The following is an 18,789-nucleotide window of genomic DNA, read 5'->3' on the forward strand; positions in this document are numbered from 1 at the left end:
ACTGAACGTAAAAGTGTAACTTCTAATGATACCATTAATTCATTAAGAGGCTATCTCTAAATCAGTTAGAGGTGGTCCCAGCATGCAACCCACTTTTGCATGAACCTCATGATCATTTGGTGGCACACATCATGAAACCGATTCTCACAGTCATACTTACAACCTTAATGCCGCCATATCTTAATACGTATTTTAACATTCCAATTAGCTAAACATAAATCAAGAAAAAATGATTTATTCTTTAGTTATCTCCACTCAAAATGTTGTAATTATCAGTAATTCAAATGTATTAGGATATACATTTTGAACATATAAACAACATAAAATCACAATTCCGCGAGCCCATAACAGGGAAGCTATTATTATATTACCACCCTTGACTTATGGGCTTCAATTTACACAAACAATTTGACTTATAAAACGGGCCATTTGAAACCTAATTACATGAATGGACTAATGGGCTTCTATCTTTTCCAACACTTCCAATCTGTTTTTCCTTTTCCAACCTTTCATTGTTGCCACAAGGTTAATTAACCCAACCATTTGACTTTTTGTGTATTCCTGCAACAATAATATTGTAAAAAGATAAATTACATTTTAAGAATTATATGACTTAAAAGATTAAGTGGATTAAAACTAGATTAATGAAAGTTACCGGATGGGCACGGGCCCAGTGTACATATTCGGTTTCTGGAAGATAATATGCCTGTAATGGAAACTTTTCTTAATCAAATTTCATAATAATTAAGTGGAAAATTTAAAATTTCCAAGGTGAATTTTGTAACACCTTGATAAAAGTTTCGACAGTTTGTAACTTTGGTTTAACATTCACGGTGACAAAATGCTGAAGGCCATTGATCAAAACCTGAAATTTTATTTAAATAAACAATAATCTTTTAGCATGCCAAAAAGAATATGAAGAAGCTTAATCTATAAAATAATATTTAAAAAATAATAATAAACCTGAAGATCTAATAGCATCAGGGCTCGGCCCTCATCAGAACACCGTTTCACTCTTGACAATCCTTCAACAGTATTTCAGAAATATTTTCAAGTCCATATTCTACTAAGAGATCTTGAACCTGTATTACAATAATATAAATGTAACGCTTTGGTTAGTTTTTATTCACAAAGGGTTAGATTAGATGTTTGACTGATGGTCAAACCACTTAGAGCAGAAAAGATTAGGTGGCAGTTATACCTCGGGCCGAATGCCACCATGAGCTAATCTTGTTTTGTAGTGCTTGAATTCCCCCAATAACAGGTCAACATACCTATCAACCACAAGGATTTATAACAGTTTTGACACCGACATATAAAAAAATAACGATAATGTGCCTAGATAAGTTGTTGAAAAAGCGTTTACCCATTATGTTCCATTCCAAGCTCTTTAACTTCCCATTTAGCACTAGCAATTCTATCAGCATACCTGACATTAAGTCAAAGTAAAGCACACAGCATAAAAAACTGAGGTGTGTAAATTGTTTAAAAAGCAACCGTTAAGATGTGTTCGTCATTTTACCCACTAATATGAAGAAGTAACTTTGCAGTCGTTCTATGTATTTGCTCTGTGAGATCTGGCACTGCATCCACCTGACAAAATAAAATAATAATATATTAAAAAAACTGAAAATACTAATTAATCCTATAGCTACCATTTTGTTCTTAGATTTTCACTGCTTTTTGGAAGCACGAATTTAGTGTAGGCATTTTAATTTTGTCATCAAATTTAAAATCAATATATTATTATACCAAATGCAAATAAAATTCTTCGACGATTGTTGCATTATTCGTCATGAGTACTGATTGAAGATGAGCCTTAGATTTATACAATAATCGAGCAACAAGAGAGATCGTATCAGCTCCTGCACATCTTTCCTGCACCATCACCACAGCCACAAGTAATTTTGGTTATATCAGTAAACAGAATGATACAGATAATAAAGCTAAAAAGGGTAGGTTTACCTTGAGGCCAAATGATGTGGTGAGCAAATGAGCGGGTGGACTAGTGGGTGTTATATCCATATGAGAATATGTCACGTTTAAAGGCGTGTGTGAAGAGTAGGATTCTGAAGAAGATGCAGTCTTTATCCACTGATTGCAATCTTACAATATTCTAGATAAAGCTGTTTTCAGTCGATCTGAGTGCCAAACAAAGCAAAATTATATATCAAACTAAAGATAAGAGTCATAAACGCCCACAAGCAAAGTCAAGGATCTCACAACTATTAACATCATTATTTGCTTTTCCACTAGGATTGGTGTTCAGATGGCCAAAGCTTTCAAACACAAAATGGAAAAAGATTCCAAACAACTGGCGTATCCCCTGTATATGCAACAAGTTAAAGATTTAATAAAATGGAAAAAGTAAATAAAAAAGTGTGTGAAGAAAATGATGTCAACAGAAGCATACCTTAAAAAATTCAACATTGATTATCTCTAACTTTTGCATTAGCCTTGCGTATTTATCCATCAGCCTAATTTGCATACAAGTAAAAACCGATTCAATATACTCAAGACAGTTATTAATTAGGAGTTTATTGAAATAACTCACCTTAGCACACAGATTGATGATCCTGTGTGAGCTGTCATATCTTCAGTACTCAAAGATAAAGAGCGGTTTACTACATGTTTAGGCTTAACAATACGGCTAGGTAGTTGACTATCTTCATCAATAAAGTCAGCAAGCAGATCTTCATTTTCATCATCCGAAATAACAGCATGATTATTATTATTATTAGTATTATTATTACTGTTTGCATCACCATTATGTGATACCCCATTAATTTTTTCGTTAGGGGAACTGTCACATTCCTTTGAATCATATTTTGTAGAAAATGGATTCCCAGTTTTAACCCAATGGGAGAATCCACCTTGTTTAGTGCTAGTTTTTGCTGAGTCGGATAACTTGTGGGAACCGTCTGTTTGACTTATCAATGCAGCTCCATCACCGACAAGGCCAGCAAAACTCACTGTCTGTATTGTCTCTGGTGGCATCATGAACCAACTCTCTTTTTCCAAAACCATTTTCAAAGCCTGCAAAAAGAAATATGGTTACTCGTTCATTATTAATGGGCTACAATGACGTATGGTTTAACAATTTATTAGCCAACTTACGTGTATATTTTGTTTGTGAAAAGCAAGATAATAATTTTCACAAATGGATTTAACTTTCTGTCTAAAGTCAAACGCTTCAGCTCCACAAAAAACCTCACCAGCCAAGATGAAGACATTGAGATCTTCATATATTTTTAAAAACTGATGAATGCTAGTAGAAGAAACTGCAGCAGAAGAAAGCAATACCGACACACGGCTTGTTGTAAGTTGCCAAAGATTCCTGCGGCCTCTTTGTAATGTTTGCGAAACACATACTGTGGCATCGTTTCTCAGCTGAAACCATGGGGACCCACTGCTTGAAGCTCCAGTGCTATCATCCCTTGATTCTGAAGGAAACTGATCATCAGGGACAAAACTGTCAATTTCCTTCTCATCGGCACCTTGTTTCTGCACCTCAGGTGACAATTGACCCATTGAAGCCTGACAAAGATGATGTAGTTAATGATGGAGACTTAGTATAAAAAGAATCAAGAAAATGACAGAATGTATGAACCAAACCTTATACTCTGAATGAAAACTCATAATTGAGTGATATGAGCACATTAACTTGAAAAGGAACGAAAGAGTTGCCAATAAACACTTTCTAAACTCAGATTCAGGTATTTGAGTGCAAAGATCACTGTATGTAAGTCTGAGATATAGGATAAAGAAAAATCAATAAATACGGAAGATACTTAAAGGCAGGACATATAATTATGAAAAATACAAGAAAAGGGCACCTGCTACTTTGAATTTCAGCTGCTTCCAGGTCCTGCCACATTTTATTAGTCAAAGAATTCCAAATCAACAACTTTCAACAAAATTATAACTGATATATTATATCATTAGCAATCTATTTTAATAGAAATATATAAGTAGCAGTAACATACCCCTAGCACAATGCTTTTAAGGACTGCATGGGTTTCAGATATAACCTCCTGCATAAAAAAACTTTGTATCTTTTCAGCAAGACCAGAAACATCACCAATCAATGCATAAGCATCTACCACCTGCAAGTGTAGCAACAAGTTTCATATTTCAAAGAATTACTTAACAATGAAGTAACAGAGTTATTAACAACGGGTCAACATACTCACAGTCAGAAAGCTCGTTTCTTTAAAATCTTGGCACACTCCCAATAAAAGCAAATCCAGCTTCTGTAGAGTTCTTCCCAGCCAAATCTACAACGTAACAATAAACAGTTGAAGTAAACATCAAAGTAAACTGCCAGCTGTCAATGAAATCCATACCTCTACACCACGACTCATTTCTTGTATAGCCAAAAGATCTGATAAGCTATCCAGAAGTTGAAGATACTCAGATAGGACTTGGAATGCCTGTACAGTCAACCAGTCCAGCATAAAGATGCAGACTCAAGAATCGGCTAAACTGAATGACATAAAAATGATTCTAGAAAAAAGGTGCACCTTAAAGAAGTTTTCTTCATTGACGTGTGTTTCAAGTTCTACTTGCATTTCCTTTGCACGTCGAAGAGCTGTTAAGATTTGTAAAATGTCATGCAAATTTATTTTACATTTTCTGTGAGATGTCAATAGTGTCCAGCAAAGTAACATTATAAATGGTCCCAGAGGATGAGGAATACCATAAGACTTTGTTTCCTTTTAGAACTTTTGTTAACAACAAGGTCCCTTGATACCTCGTTTCTTGAAGAAGTGAGGTGTCGTCGTCCATTCTGCGCAAAACAAACATGGGTAACGAACTTTTAGCAAAAAATACCCTGCCCAAATCATAACTAATTATTTATATAGCTAGACTATTTCTAGCTACCTTTCGAATTATTTATTATTCAACAAACACCATCACATGCTTACCATACAAATGACATTTGCAACCTTCAAGTCTTTTTCCAACTCGCCTACCAAATCCATTCCTTTCACTAAACAAAAAATAAATATTAACTTTCATCACCATCTATAAAATCAACTGATAAAAATATACTCAACCACAAGAACACAGAAATAAAGACACACTTTCGAAATGAACCACATACATAAATACAGACAAAAAGAACTACAACATAATGAAAACTAATAAATATGATAAACATTCCTTACCCATTACTTCATGGTGCTCCATCACTTGGCGTGACAAATTTTCTGTTACTCTATCCAGTTGTAATAATCTAAGAGCAGCCTGCAGACAATGAATAGCAATTAACAATTTAACATTGTAATTATTTTTATTCAATCTGAACATATGCAAAGTATAAAATAAATTTGCATCCGAACCAAAAATCCTTATGCTACAAAGTATGAAAAATAAGGGATCAAATTACCTTCCCCTCAAAAAATGCGAGATCACTCTCTTCATATGGAAGATTCTCTAAGGTGTGTCGAACAGGATCAAACTCCTAGGAACAGAAACCAATAATCTTTTAGCAATTGCAGCACAATATAACATAAATTGATGAAACTGTTCACGCGCATAACTATTTACATTACAAGTAATAATTCTATAGAGAAAATAGATGCTGAACCTCTTCATAGAATTCTCCCTCTAGTTCTTCCAGTGCTTGATTAGACGGCTCACTTCCATAAATGGAACTAAGCTCTTCAGAGCTTGATGAAATATTTTGCCTTTGATGTGGAGGAATTGAAGCTAGTGCACGGGCTATTGTTGCCGCAGCTGCAGCACGCTCTGGAACCTATTAGATGCATACTTTCATGAGAAAGTTATACGGTTTATTAACTACCACTTCACGAAGAGGTTGTTAAAACTTAAAACCAGTTCAGCAAGTTTCACTAACAAACTACACACCATTCCGGTTATAACTAACTATAAGCAACCAATGCCCAATCCCCTTACTTCCAAAACATCAACTAAGAACATAGCAAAACCTAATTACTATCTTAAGGATGTTACTTTAACCTACTTGTCCAGATGAATAGCTCACTAACAATAAGCATACCTAACAGTTAAACATCCATAAATTGTCACTGGGAATCTTGATCTGTTACAATGAGCTAATTAAGTTGGAATAGATACAGTTTACAATAACAATATCAAACCAGTGAAAACATGTAGAACATTTCCATAAGAAAGTTATACGGTTCATTAACTACCACTTCAATAAGATGTTGTTAAAACTTAAAACCAGTTCAGCAAGTTTCACTAACAAAATATACGCAGTAACGGTTAATGTTGGGTTCGTAGGCCTTTTGTATAGGCTCGGGTTTCTAGTTGAAGTCAAAGAAAGGAGACAGGTCCCGTTTGAAATTTCCTCTTCGCCAAGCTATGTACGTGTAAATTGTAATTATTATCACTAAATAAGCGAACACCTAGTTGCCATCCGTGGACGTAGGTCAGTTTAGACTGAACCACGTTAAATCCTTGTGTTCATTTATTTGTTATCGAGTTTGCGTTCAGTTCGTGTGTGTGCAATTCCAAACAGTTATAACTAACTATAAGCCACCAATGCCCAATCCTCTAATCTCCAAAGTATCAATTAAGTACATAATAAAACCAAACTATCATCTTACATATGTTACTTTGACCTACTTGTCCAGACAAATGGCTCACTAACAATAAGCATATAGTCTAGTTACAGGAGTAAACCTAACAGTTAAACATCCATAAATTTTCACTGGAAACCATGATCTGTTACAATGAGCTGATTAAGTTGAAATAGAATCAGTTTACAATAACTAACTATAAGCAACCAATGCCCAATCCTCTTATATACAAACTATCAATTAAGTACAGAATAAAAAAACCTAATTATTATTTAACCTACTTATCCAGAAGAATAGCTAGCTCACTAACAATAATCATTAGTTAACTGGTGTTTAGTTTCACTAACAATAATTATTATTTAACCTACTTATCCAGAAGAATAGCTAGCTCACTAACAATAATCATTAGTTAACTGGTGTTTAGTTTCACTAACAAAATATACACAGTTACGGTTAATCGATCATAACTAACTATAGCTCTATAAGCAACCAACGCCCAATCCTCTTATATCCAAACTATCAATTAAGTACATCATAAACCCTAACTATTACCTACAAATCCAGACAAATGGCTCACTAACAATTAAGCATATAATTTACTTAGAGCAGTAAACCTAACAGTTAAACATCCATAACTTATCACTGCAAATCATGATCTGTTACAGTTACAATAATAATCTGTTAATAACATAAATAACCTCAGGGCGATCGGAAGTGGAAGGAAGGAAGCCGAGAGATCTGGCGGACCGGACTGAACTCAGAAGCTTCTCACCGACCTTTGAGAAATCCATACCGCCGTAGTCACCGTCGCCGTCACCGCCGGTGGCTGTTGCAGGTGATAATAGAAGGGAACCTAAGAAGAAAAACCTAGAAATCTCGAAACCCTCGGGAGTCAAATTGCCGTGATTTAGAGCAAGTGGAATAAGAGCAAATGGAGGAGGTGTTGAGAAACTGCTTGGATGCATCTCAATTCGGGGATCCGAAATCCAGCAATTGAACCTCCATTTCTGAAGAAGAAATTGGAGATGAGGGTTTATTGATTGACAATGTGAGATCATGATTCAGAAAGATGAGTAGAGTCGTTATTATTGATTGACCTTGACTTCTATGTCACTTCTCTTAGTTAATACAGACTAATCTATTTTTGTTTATGATTACTATTTTATAAAACAAAATGTTTGTTATTACACCGTTTTCAGCTAATTTTGGGATATATTGTCCCCCGTTTTTTTTTAATATTTGTTGAAGGTAGTTATGAGTATAGGAGAAGAAAACTGTAATAATAACAATAAAAAAAAATTATTTAATTGAACATGAGAGAAATTTAATCTTTGTTATTGTAATTATAGAGAAGATGTTGAGAGACGGGCTGAGAATGCTCTTATTTAAATTTAAGATTTTAAAGCACAAACATAGAAATATACTAAAGGAATAAAGGGAGATAAACTTATAAACGGTGAGGGTATACACACATTGGCTGGTCCACTAATTAACATCTCTATTGATTTAATTACTTTTTAGGGTTTGTATGATTGTTTACAATTATTTGTCAAGAGCTAAACGGCTATTTACAACAAAAACAACATGGGCTAAATGCGATTCAAAATGAATCACTAGCCTAAACATCCGTCACCAAAAATGCGTATTTACCGAAAATAATCAAAACCTTAAATATTTGTGTAAATTTTGAAACGGCTAACATGATAAGGATTTGGGCATGCATGTAGGGCATCACTTTGGAGGTGGTGTCTGTGCAGAAACACGCTTATTAACTTTTAACATGTAGGTTTAAGTAGTGGCGGTTGAATGTTTACATGAGTCATTGACGAATTTTTATAAGATAAAACAAAATATAATGATGTTTTGTTGTTTTAGGTATTAGATGTAAGTTGTTTTAGGTAATATATGTAAGATTAAAGACAAATTATTTTAATATCATTTTGGGTTAATGAAAAAACACAAAAGAGCTTACGCAACTTGTGCCTTCTTTGTGTGTTCTCCTTGGTAACTTTGCAAAACTATTAATATGCTTAGTGCTAACATTTATGTTTGTTTAAAGGTGAATTTATACTATATTTACTGCAATTTATTGGTGTTGCGTGTTATTTTGCCTACTTAGTAAGTACTATCTTAACATAAATGCCTTGATATATATTACAATGATGGCAACTAGGATTCATGCTACATTTTTTTAAAAGTGTTTTGGTATTCCTTCTAGTTCACCAATCACCACCATGGGTAGAATTGTTATATATATATTAATTTACAACTTCTTTGTGCATAAGCTGTTGTATTTTTTGCTTATAATATTGTACATTTTTTATACAATTGTGCATGCTCCACCTGTTCATGAGGCTTTACACGTGTGATTCAAAATCACTACCTGTTGGGTTCCTTTCAAAGTGCAGAGCTACAACAAATCAGCCTCTATTTCATATGGTAAATTGGTAATAATCGTTTTCCTATAATTTCCGTTCGAACGCAACCTTCGATTCTACGTTTCCGGCGACCGCCTCTGTCTTCATATGGTGGTGGTTGGAGGTCTTTCCGGTCAATGGTTATTGCCCTACTGTTGCCGGCGGCTTCACGGCCGTCATGGCGGCGGCGGATGGCGATGGTCATTGGTGTTGTGAGGGGTTTTCACTCTTCCTTTTAGATACTGCTTTACGCGTAACTCCCGGCGATGACTTTGTTGCCTACGATTGCTTTGTTTCGGTGGTGCAAGGTAACACTTTCTTTATGAAATGTTCTATTATCCGTCTAATTTGGGCTACGATTGAGACAATGATGATATCTCTTCCGATGATGTTAGTCATTGTCGGTTTCCATTTTTAAATCCTAGGAAGCGACGCTAACTGAGGTAAGACAGTGATGTTTCACAGCCTCTGGCCGTTGCCGGGTTCCCTTTTGGAACCCTAGGCGATGGTGGAGGTATGGCGACGGATGTGATGGCAGTTTTGGAAGCACAGGCAGCGGCAGTGGGGGAATGAAGACGTGATTTTTCGCCCGCTTCCATTTTGGAACCTAACCGACGATGGTGGGGTTGATTGGGATGGTTATTGGTGTTCTTAGTTGTGTCTTTTCTTCTTTGATTTGTTCTGATATTTTGTAGGGTTTATGGACTCGGTGTCGATTTGCTTTTGCTTACCATGTTTCGGTGGTCACCCGCTTTCGAATCTGTTCGTTTGGCTTTGCTTCAGCCGACAGGTGAATCTTGACCTGTTGTTGTGAACCCACCTCTATATATACTTCTGATTGCCCCTACTTCCATCATGAAAACAAAATCTAAAACTAAAAATAAAAGAACCAAACCAGAGTGTTACAATTCAAGATTATGAATCTTGAAACCTGGAAGTAAGAAACACCGTAAAGAATATCAAACTTTCAATTGAAATAAAGAGTTTAAAACCAAAGCTTGATGAATAACTTTTTGTTGTGAACCCACCTCTAAAAACAACTTATTGTGCCTACTTCACCACTAACTTATTGCATAATAATTGGGTTTCTTTGTTTGTTTTTGTTGTAGAACACTGAGGGATGGTGAATTCGTTATTATGTGGCAATTTCAGTGGTTTGAACTGTTCTTTCTCTCTCTCTCTCTCTTTTTCTTTTGAGAGAGGAGACGATCGGTCATTTCCGATTGTCTATTGTGGAGGTAGTCACGTGGTGTTGTGCTACCACGTTTGTGGCTTCAAGGCGACTGTTGTGGCTCCAAATCGACTGTTGCCGGGTTATATTTTGGAAACCCTAGGCGACAACGATGTGGTGCTGCCAGTTCCGATTCGACTGTTGTCGGGTACTGTTTAGATGGCGATCGTAGAGGCACATAGTGGTATGAAATTTTTTTGACAGTGAAAGAAACGTAGTTCTGCTGCCCTGCTGTTGCCGGAGGATTTCCGGCCGGTTATGGTGGCGAAGACGGCGGATGGCGACTAATATATTATTTATTTTTATTATTTATTATTGATATACACTATCTAATTTTTGTTCTGATAGTTATTATAGTGGAAAGAAATCACATGTCAACTTCAATTTGATACTGGATGTGAGCTATAAAACACAGGTAAACACGATTTAAACTACCGAGTATTTATTACCTTTTGTTTGCGCAACTACTAAAGCACTCGACAATGACTATGATGCGCTGCGTGATTGGCAGCAAATTTACGTTCCTAAAGCTTTGGTTTTGGTTCTGGTTTTGGTTTGGGTTCACAGTTTGAGCTCATAGAGCTTATAAAAACATTTAACGAGAAAGTCAAAACTTTTTCGAGTGATCATTGGTTATGTTTTGTGTGGGTAATCAAGTAATGTTTATGGGATATGAGGGCTGAACAAAGTATTCAGACATCAATTTATAGTTCAAAGAATTTACAAAAACTAAATTACATTATTTAATTTGCAAAAACTAATTAACATGTAAGTTCAACTTCATATTAAATATTTAGTTTAATGGTTTGGTTGAAGTTGGTACATCATGAAACTATACAACCAATCTTTGCAGCCTTAAAGAAAATAATTAAATTTATAAAGTGGTTATTCGTGTAGAAATATGTGAAATCTAGAGTGCAGTTAATCTTTCAATTGATTATAGAATTTAGCTCATTGAATGGTATATAGGTCAGCTGATTGGTATCTCACTTTTTGTTGTTAACATGTTTCGGTGGGACTGATTCAGAGGGTGCGCCTTAGGGGTTTGCAGAAGTAGTTCAGATCGAACTAGAGAAAACAGAATGGTGAGTTAATTGGAATGAGGCGGATAGTATACTGATGGTTATACTTGTACTGTATTTAATATGGAAAAAGAAATGCTTATTGATTCTTTGAAGGTGCCATTTTTTTCTGCAGTTGTCTTCAACTGTTCTCTCAAGTTGAATCTGAGAGGTGGTCTACACGACCATTTACGCCTTTATAATTTACTATACCCTCATGGCCTCATCTGTATTGTTGACAGTTGCTTGGGTTAGGTGACAAGGAGACATCTTAGTTTACTTTTGGGTTTCAATTCCATATGAAAGAATAAGATTTGCTTGGCTACAGGGACACTGAGGTATGTTTTAATGGATAATGGATAGTCAGCATGATATAAAAGTAACAAGTACCAATTTGTGTGTGTGGGTGTCGCGACTAACCTGCTGCCGAACGGTTCATTTTGGAAACACTAGGTAATGCTGGTGTTTAATTACGGGCAGAGTGATGAGATTATTCTCATTATAGTGGCGATTTTGAATGTTAATGGCTTGAATGGTGTATTGTTTTTTTGGCTTTGTAATTTTATCATAATTTGTTGTAATTGTTTCTCTTTTAAAAGTTCAGTAACCTTTTGTATGAGTCGAAGTAGGAGGAACCTGTCTCTTTGTGTTTGTATTTGGAACCGATGTAAACAGCTTTACATTTTAATCATGTAGCCTGACATTTCATTCATTGGCACGTAGACTAGAGCCTTATGATGCTAGAAGTATGGTATAGGGTTTTTTTGTTTGGCAAAGCTTAGACCATTTTGGAGTTTGTTTACAAGTTTTAGGCGAGACAATATTACTAGCCTTTCTAAAGTATTATTAGGAAATATTAATACACACCAGATATTTTAAATAGAGCTACAAGTTTTAAAGGGTTCACTTTGTCTTTCCGTAACATAAAGTTGTATATCCTTTTTCCAACTTTATATCCATGCTGCAACGCGGCGGGGTCTAGATACTAGTTTATTTGCTTAAATTTTATAAACAAAGAGAGCTCACATGTGCCTAAATTGAGCATAAATTAACAAAATGACAATTGAATGATTGATGAATGGAAACAATGAAACACAAAATGACAAAACCTCCAATGCAGACAAATCGTTCATTGTAAACATAAATTAACAAATTGTATACACAAAGGTTAAGAGGATGAAAACACAAAATCAAGTTTTGATCGATGCATGTTAACCAAATACTTAACAAATTGTATGATGACACCGGTGGCGGACCAGAATTTTTTTTCTGCGGGTCCTATATTTTTCGGTTTTCAGATTTTTCACAACCCAACGCTAAAATGTTCGGGTCGGTCGCCTTTTGGGTCGGGTCGGGATGATGAACTAATAACAAAACACAATATCATACAACAATATATAGTCATAACTCATTCAAGTTGTAAGAAAATAGGTCACAAATTCTAAATTAGTCAAAAAATTCAAGTTTTAAACTTTATTTTCAATGTAATTAGCCATAAAAATCAAGTTTTAAGAAACTAAGTCACAAATTCTGAATTTAAATTCATATTACACAAAGAATACATGGCACCATTTGAACATGCATGAATATATTTCAAACTTAAATTTTTTCTATTGACCATAAAGAACATAAGAGAAGAATGACAAGAAAAAAATTCAATTCAATATAATGCATATGCAAGAACAAAAATGCATATGAACATATTTCAAACTTAATTTTCTCTGTTGACCATAAAAAACATAAGAAAAGAATCACAACAAAAAATGCATAATAATGCATATACTGCAAGAACAATTAGCTTGTCATGAGTTGCTTTGTTAAACAAAAAATGCAAATAATGTAGGAAGAATTAGGAAAAAAAATACATTATCAATTACCATAAAAAAAACAAGAGCTAAGCAATTATATTTTACTAAACTACCCAATAAACAAGCATAATATGTAGTTTTCATTTTGATTAAAAATAAGCTGAAAAACAAGTTCTATAAGACTTGTACTTGTGACCACTTTGTTGGCAAGTAAGAGGATTTACCACTACACCAACCTTGCCATTAACAATATGGGGTTCCACTAATAATTTTTATGGGGCCCTTACAAAATTTAATATACCAGATGTACTAAATTTGTTAAAAAATTAGGATCTGGGGACCTCAACCCACTCTACGTGGGTCCGCCCCTGGATGACACAAACGGAGTCATGGGCCTTAATGGCTATGTCTTGCGCTAGTGACTTGTTTTAGACTGTAAAGTCATGCTAAGTCATAACAAGTCATTAGGTGTTAAATTAAAATTTAAAATGATCAGTACATTAATGAGCCTTTTGTAACGTGTTAGTGAATTTGTTAACTTTACACGATCATATGATGTCAGATCATTTTGTGTTAAATTACACAAGTATGATGATCGATTGATCGATACGCTTATGGCCTTAATTAGCATATCATGTGTTAATGACTTGTTTTAGGTTACACAAAGCACATTAAATGATAACAAGTATTTCCAAAACAATATTTAGAACTAGTATTATAAGGTCTTGGTTCTACGCGTGGCAAAACACAATATTAGTTCATTTTGTTGAATTAAATGATTTAGGAGATGGTTTAGCTTTATATCAGAAATAGATTTCAGTCACATGATTAAGCATGTTAACCGTTGAGGTTTGCTTAAAAATAGATCTATTCATACATAATTTGTTTGTAGTTACTAATTCCTCAGATTCATTAGATGTCATTGTATGATCCATTTAATTCATTAGTGGGCTGTTTGGGCCATGGGGCTCATATGTTTTTTCGTTTATTTATGTTTCATGTTGGGTCAGATACGAGAAGTTATGTTTCAGGGCCAGATGAGTAAAAGAAATGGGTCAAATAAATAAATTTTTAAATGTTACTCCAGGATTTGAACACAAAACTTTTGTTTATAGAGACAAAACACTGTTTTTATTATTGAAGTACCATTTTATAAGCTTTTATTTTAAAATATATAATATTTTATATTTTTGTCTGTAAATGTCTTACCCGAAATACAGAAGTCGACGGCTTTGAATACGACATATGAAGTTAGTTGAAGATGACTCTTTCTGTTACACTCAAGTTATTTAAACTACTTCCAGGTAACATATTTAGAGTTGCACTTACCGGCACAAGCAAGCCAACTCATTTTTGTGGCGTCGTTTAATTGGAGAAGATAACTCAATTTGAGCTAGCCGGTTTTCATTAGACTAAAGGAAATCCAGCCGACTTAGATAGAAAGCCAACGTTCTCTTTTCTTTGCACCCTAGGCAATGTCTTTTTCTTTTTTTTTTTAACGGCTACACATACCAGCATCTACTCCTACTTCTATTTCTAAACTACTTTAAGAAAATTTACTTTAATGTCAAAGTTTAAACCTGCTCTTCACTTCTAAATATAAGAGTATTTACCCCCACCAAAAGTTGAAATGAAAACGTGTCTCGTATTATTAGTTTAAAGTGGTGAACCCTACTTGTGCCCATGGTTCAAGCAAGATGTTAACTTCTCATTGGATGCAAATATGGGTCAGATGTTTAAAAACGTGAAGACTAAATAATTCCATGTTTATTATAATGCAAAACTTTGTTTAAACTTGATAAATTTCCCACAAAAGTAAAGATGCACATCATGACCAGGGACCCACCTTACCTTTCAAGACCTCTTCATATATAAACTCACTATTGCTTCCTGATGTGGGGTTGACGACATTAAAGTATGTTGATCAAAACTATTATATTTAGTTGTCACCCAAAACATGTAGCCCGACTTGCTCCCTCAATCATTTGTCTTTTTTTATGTATTTTCTAACTATATGTACAAGTGTATATATATTAATAAAATACTAATCTAGTATTAAATAGAACAGCACGCTAAACTTTTTGTTATAGTTTTTAAGTATTTGTTATTTAACAACCCTTTTAGTTTGTTTCTTTCATACCTATCTTTGGTATATTATATTTTGACCATTTATCATGTAACCCATATCAATTTCCCATTAAATTGTTTAGCTTGCCATCTAGTTGAGAATCAAATTTAAAGGATTATGTAACAGTATACAAAAGGCTGAGTGCCGGGTATCCTAATAGCTAGGGCGCTCGTTCCCTAACATAGGGTTGTGGATTTGACCTATGGAAGGGCATGAATTTTGTCGTTAAAAAAATGTGATCGTTTCTTAACGTACCCAATCCTACAAATATATGTAACCTGATTTCTTTTTAAACTATTGGTATTAGCCAAAACGACATGCACTATCAATTAATTAATAGCATGTTTCCCCAAAAGACAATCCACCAAATAAAGCTAAAGTTTTGTAACAAAAATTTGGTACTTTGCCTTTTGCACTTCATAATTTGCTCAATAATCCCTTTCAAACCACATACCATTCATTGAAGAATATGAATCTCCTTAAAAGAAATTTAAGAATTTGATATAAATTTATATCTTTTTTTAAAGTAACATTAATTGATTAAATTCTTTAAATTGATTTCCAGTTTTATATCTTTTTATTAAAAAAAAAAAAAAGAACTCAATAATGTTTGTGGTGAGCCTTCGCTCATATACAACTAGTTTAAAAAATAAGTATTTGTATAATATCTGTAACTAGTGTGTATAATTTTTTATGTTAAATTACTTCGGCTAATACTAAAATATTGAAAAGTATCCCGGTAACAATGTTAAAAGGGTAAAAGATGGAACAAATGCTAAAAGTTTCAAATTATTACATGATAAATGAATATTGGTACTTTGGTATTGGATCATTTTCACTGCAGTTTGTGGGGACAACCCACCACACTAAGAAAAGTAATAAAAGAACGTGGAGGTTCATATTTGTTTTGTAAAAAATGTTATGATTTTGGTTTATATCATAAGTAGTTCTACATTTTTTTTAAATGATAGCAATTTGAAAAAAGATGGTTAATTAGTTTTTTTAGAAAGCGTGAATGGAGAGGCTTCGATGTGACTGCTCTTATATGCTTAAGATATGCTATTGTATGTAGTTTTTAATTCTGTTACGCATCATCTTATTTTGTTTTATAGCATATTATAACTTGTTATCACAAATGATATTATCATCCTACTGTATACTACAATAATTGCGATAGGTATTAATAACGACATAGAACATAAAAGGTAAGCAACTCAATATGATAAAGTTTTCATCAATAGTTTTCAAATTTACACGTGGCGTTATTACACAATAATATACAATGTCCAATAGCACGACAACGACATCTAATAGATTTTGAATTCAGATGTAATGTTTTATTAGGCATTATCAGGCAGGGAAGCGAGTGCGGACTTAGCATAGGTTGAACGGTAACTCGCAACTTTTTTGGCGAAATACATTTTTAACGTAGAAAAATTTGATTTTTATTCATTTGATGTATCGGATACCTTTGAACAACATTTTTTAGCCCGCATTATCCCTTAGTTTTTCTTCCATATCTGTCACTGTCTGTCTGATGGTTATTTACTTATTTTGTTACACTTAGTTTTCTAAAGAACTTTAAGACCACATTTTCTAATGATTGTAGTCTAACACAAAAGTATACCATTTTTACGGTTCAACATACAAAGGGTATCATTTTATTAAAATGTCATTTTTATGAGGTCTCATATGAAATAATTCTAGATCACTACAATGTTATAATATTTATTTTATGTTAGCAAGTCGTCCTTGATATTAGATTGCCCACAATGGTGCTCATTTTCTTCGCTTGTGGTCTAGGTGGAAACCCCGTTGGAACAGAGAGAGAGAGAGAGAAGTCAGATGTCCGGCAGATTAGATGAGATTATTTGGCTGGTGTGTGTGTATGTGTGTGTGTGAGAGAGAGAGAAGATGAAAGAGATGGGGCGGGGGGATGAGGAGTGAGACAGCGATGGCGGTGACCTGATGGTTTAGCTGCGTCCAACCATTGTGGATGCTCTTAGCTCCAAACGATTCATCAAAATCCCAAACAAACTTCGAAAGTTACGATATTCAATAGCTATATTAATTGACCTAAGTTGAATCATTTGACCATATAAAAACTAAAACTCATAATTAAGTCAAGTTTCATGAAAAGATACAAAAAATAGTATGATATAGGATTGTTTTCAAAATCGGATCAATCATTGACGAGTAGTCTTACTATCTCACTAGTCGGACCGACCATATTGATTGAACCAGCTTCAAAACTCGAACGATGTAATAAGTAATTTAGAAATTTAACATATAAATATTTATAGAACAATACCTTAGTTTTTATGTGAATTTTCAATACCAACAATTATGAAGCCTTAAATAGCCAAAATATATATATTTTAAAGTGATCACCAAATATTGTTGGCCCAGACGGATCAAACAATCGAATCAAACGAACTTATCAAACAAACGAACACGAGATATTGGGATAACAACCCGCGACTCTTTTCATATAATCAAACGAACTTAACAAACGAACTTATCAAACGTACATGGAGTAGAGACCTCTCTTTACGCTCTCTTGGCTCTCTCTCAACCCTCTCTTAACTCTCACCAATAAAACTAATAAACTAGACCCTATTTATAGACCGACTACACTTGCTATCCAAGACATACCTTTCCTAAACCTACTGCAATTCAATTAAGTAAAATAAATATAACATAATAAACTCTTAACTTTATTAATCATTCAAGATTAATCTTTCAAATATTATTTTGTAAGTAATAGAAATTTAAAAACTGGTGTGACCACCTGGTCTGATTCTCGGTTATACAGTCAGACCCGTAATGTGTATAGTTCCCGGTCTAACCGATTATGAAACACTATTTAGCACGTAAACCATTAGCAAAAATAATACTATTAACATATAGAATTCATAAATATGTTATCATTAAAAATAAAAAAGGTTTATATGGTTATATTAAATAGGTTCATTCTCTGTTTATATCTCACGTATAATGCGTATTAAAATAGGTTATGATATATTTCAATTTATAAGACACCCGAAAGAAAATCTTACTTGGGTCAAAATTGCCAAATTGGAAATAGATAGGTGTATGCAATTGTGCAAAGAAAAGGGCGGTGTGTTCGTACACGTATCTAGATGATATGCACGCAGCTCAAGGGCCAACTTTTATTTAATGATGCTTTCAACCCCTTTAACTTACAAAAGGTATATAAGTCTTCACTTTATTGTTTCACACTTTGATAGTTTGATTGATATCTATAACCTATGGTGTATGCATGTATGTTGTATTGTAAGTTGTAACTCGAAACACATTACACAAGAAGGGCTATAGGCGAACATATAGAATTTTAATTATTATAAATATTGTTCTTTTACATCGAAATAGAAGGTAACCATGTAACAAACTATAATGCAAGAAAAACTATGGATGATATTTGTAAAAAGAATTATAAATGTGATATGTACTCTCCCTATAATTTAGAATAATACTCGTAATTGTTTCATGGGTTATTTTCTAGTTTAGTAAATATCTTAATGTTCATATTTGAGTTGAAATGTTGAATCATC

General features: G+C 33.9%; 1 pseudogene across 1 annotated transcript; it reads right to left on the reverse strand.

Moving 5' to 3' along the window:
• Positions 1-219: 219 nt before the first annotated feature.
• On the reverse strand, positions 220-7,620 carry LOC143633158 (uncharacterized; annotated as a pseudogene). Its single transcript, XR_013153634.1, has 25 exons — positions 7,268-7,620; positions 5,594-5,761; positions 5,393-5,467; positions 5,172-5,250; positions 4,929-4,993; positions 4,700-4,789; positions 4,524-4,613; positions 4,347-4,433; positions 4,194-4,277; positions 3,987-4,106; positions 3,837-3,868; positions 3,616-3,748; positions 3,118-3,537; positions 2,555-3,036; positions 2,414-2,477; positions 2,224-2,326; positions 1,966-2,141; positions 1,753-1,878; positions 1,523-1,593; positions 1,367-1,429; positions 1,202-1,274; positions 964-1,082; positions 788-865; positions 656-706; positions 220-561 (listed from the first exon to the last, which is right to left on the reverse strand). The product of XR_013153634.1 is annotated as an uncharacterized LOC143633158 (transcript).
• Between the last annotated feature and the right edge of the window lie 11,169 nt (positions 7,621-18,789).

The sequence above is a fragment of the Bidens hawaiensis genome, unplaced genomic scaffold, assembly GCF_021521415.1.
Source record: "Bidens hawaiensis isolate Kalapana, Puna unplaced genomic scaffold, B.hawaiensis_p1.1 tig00006617_1, whole genome shotgun sequence".
Taxonomy (NCBI): domain Eukaryota; kingdom Viridiplantae; phylum Streptophyta; class Magnoliopsida; order Asterales; family Asteraceae; genus Bidens; species Bidens hawaiensis.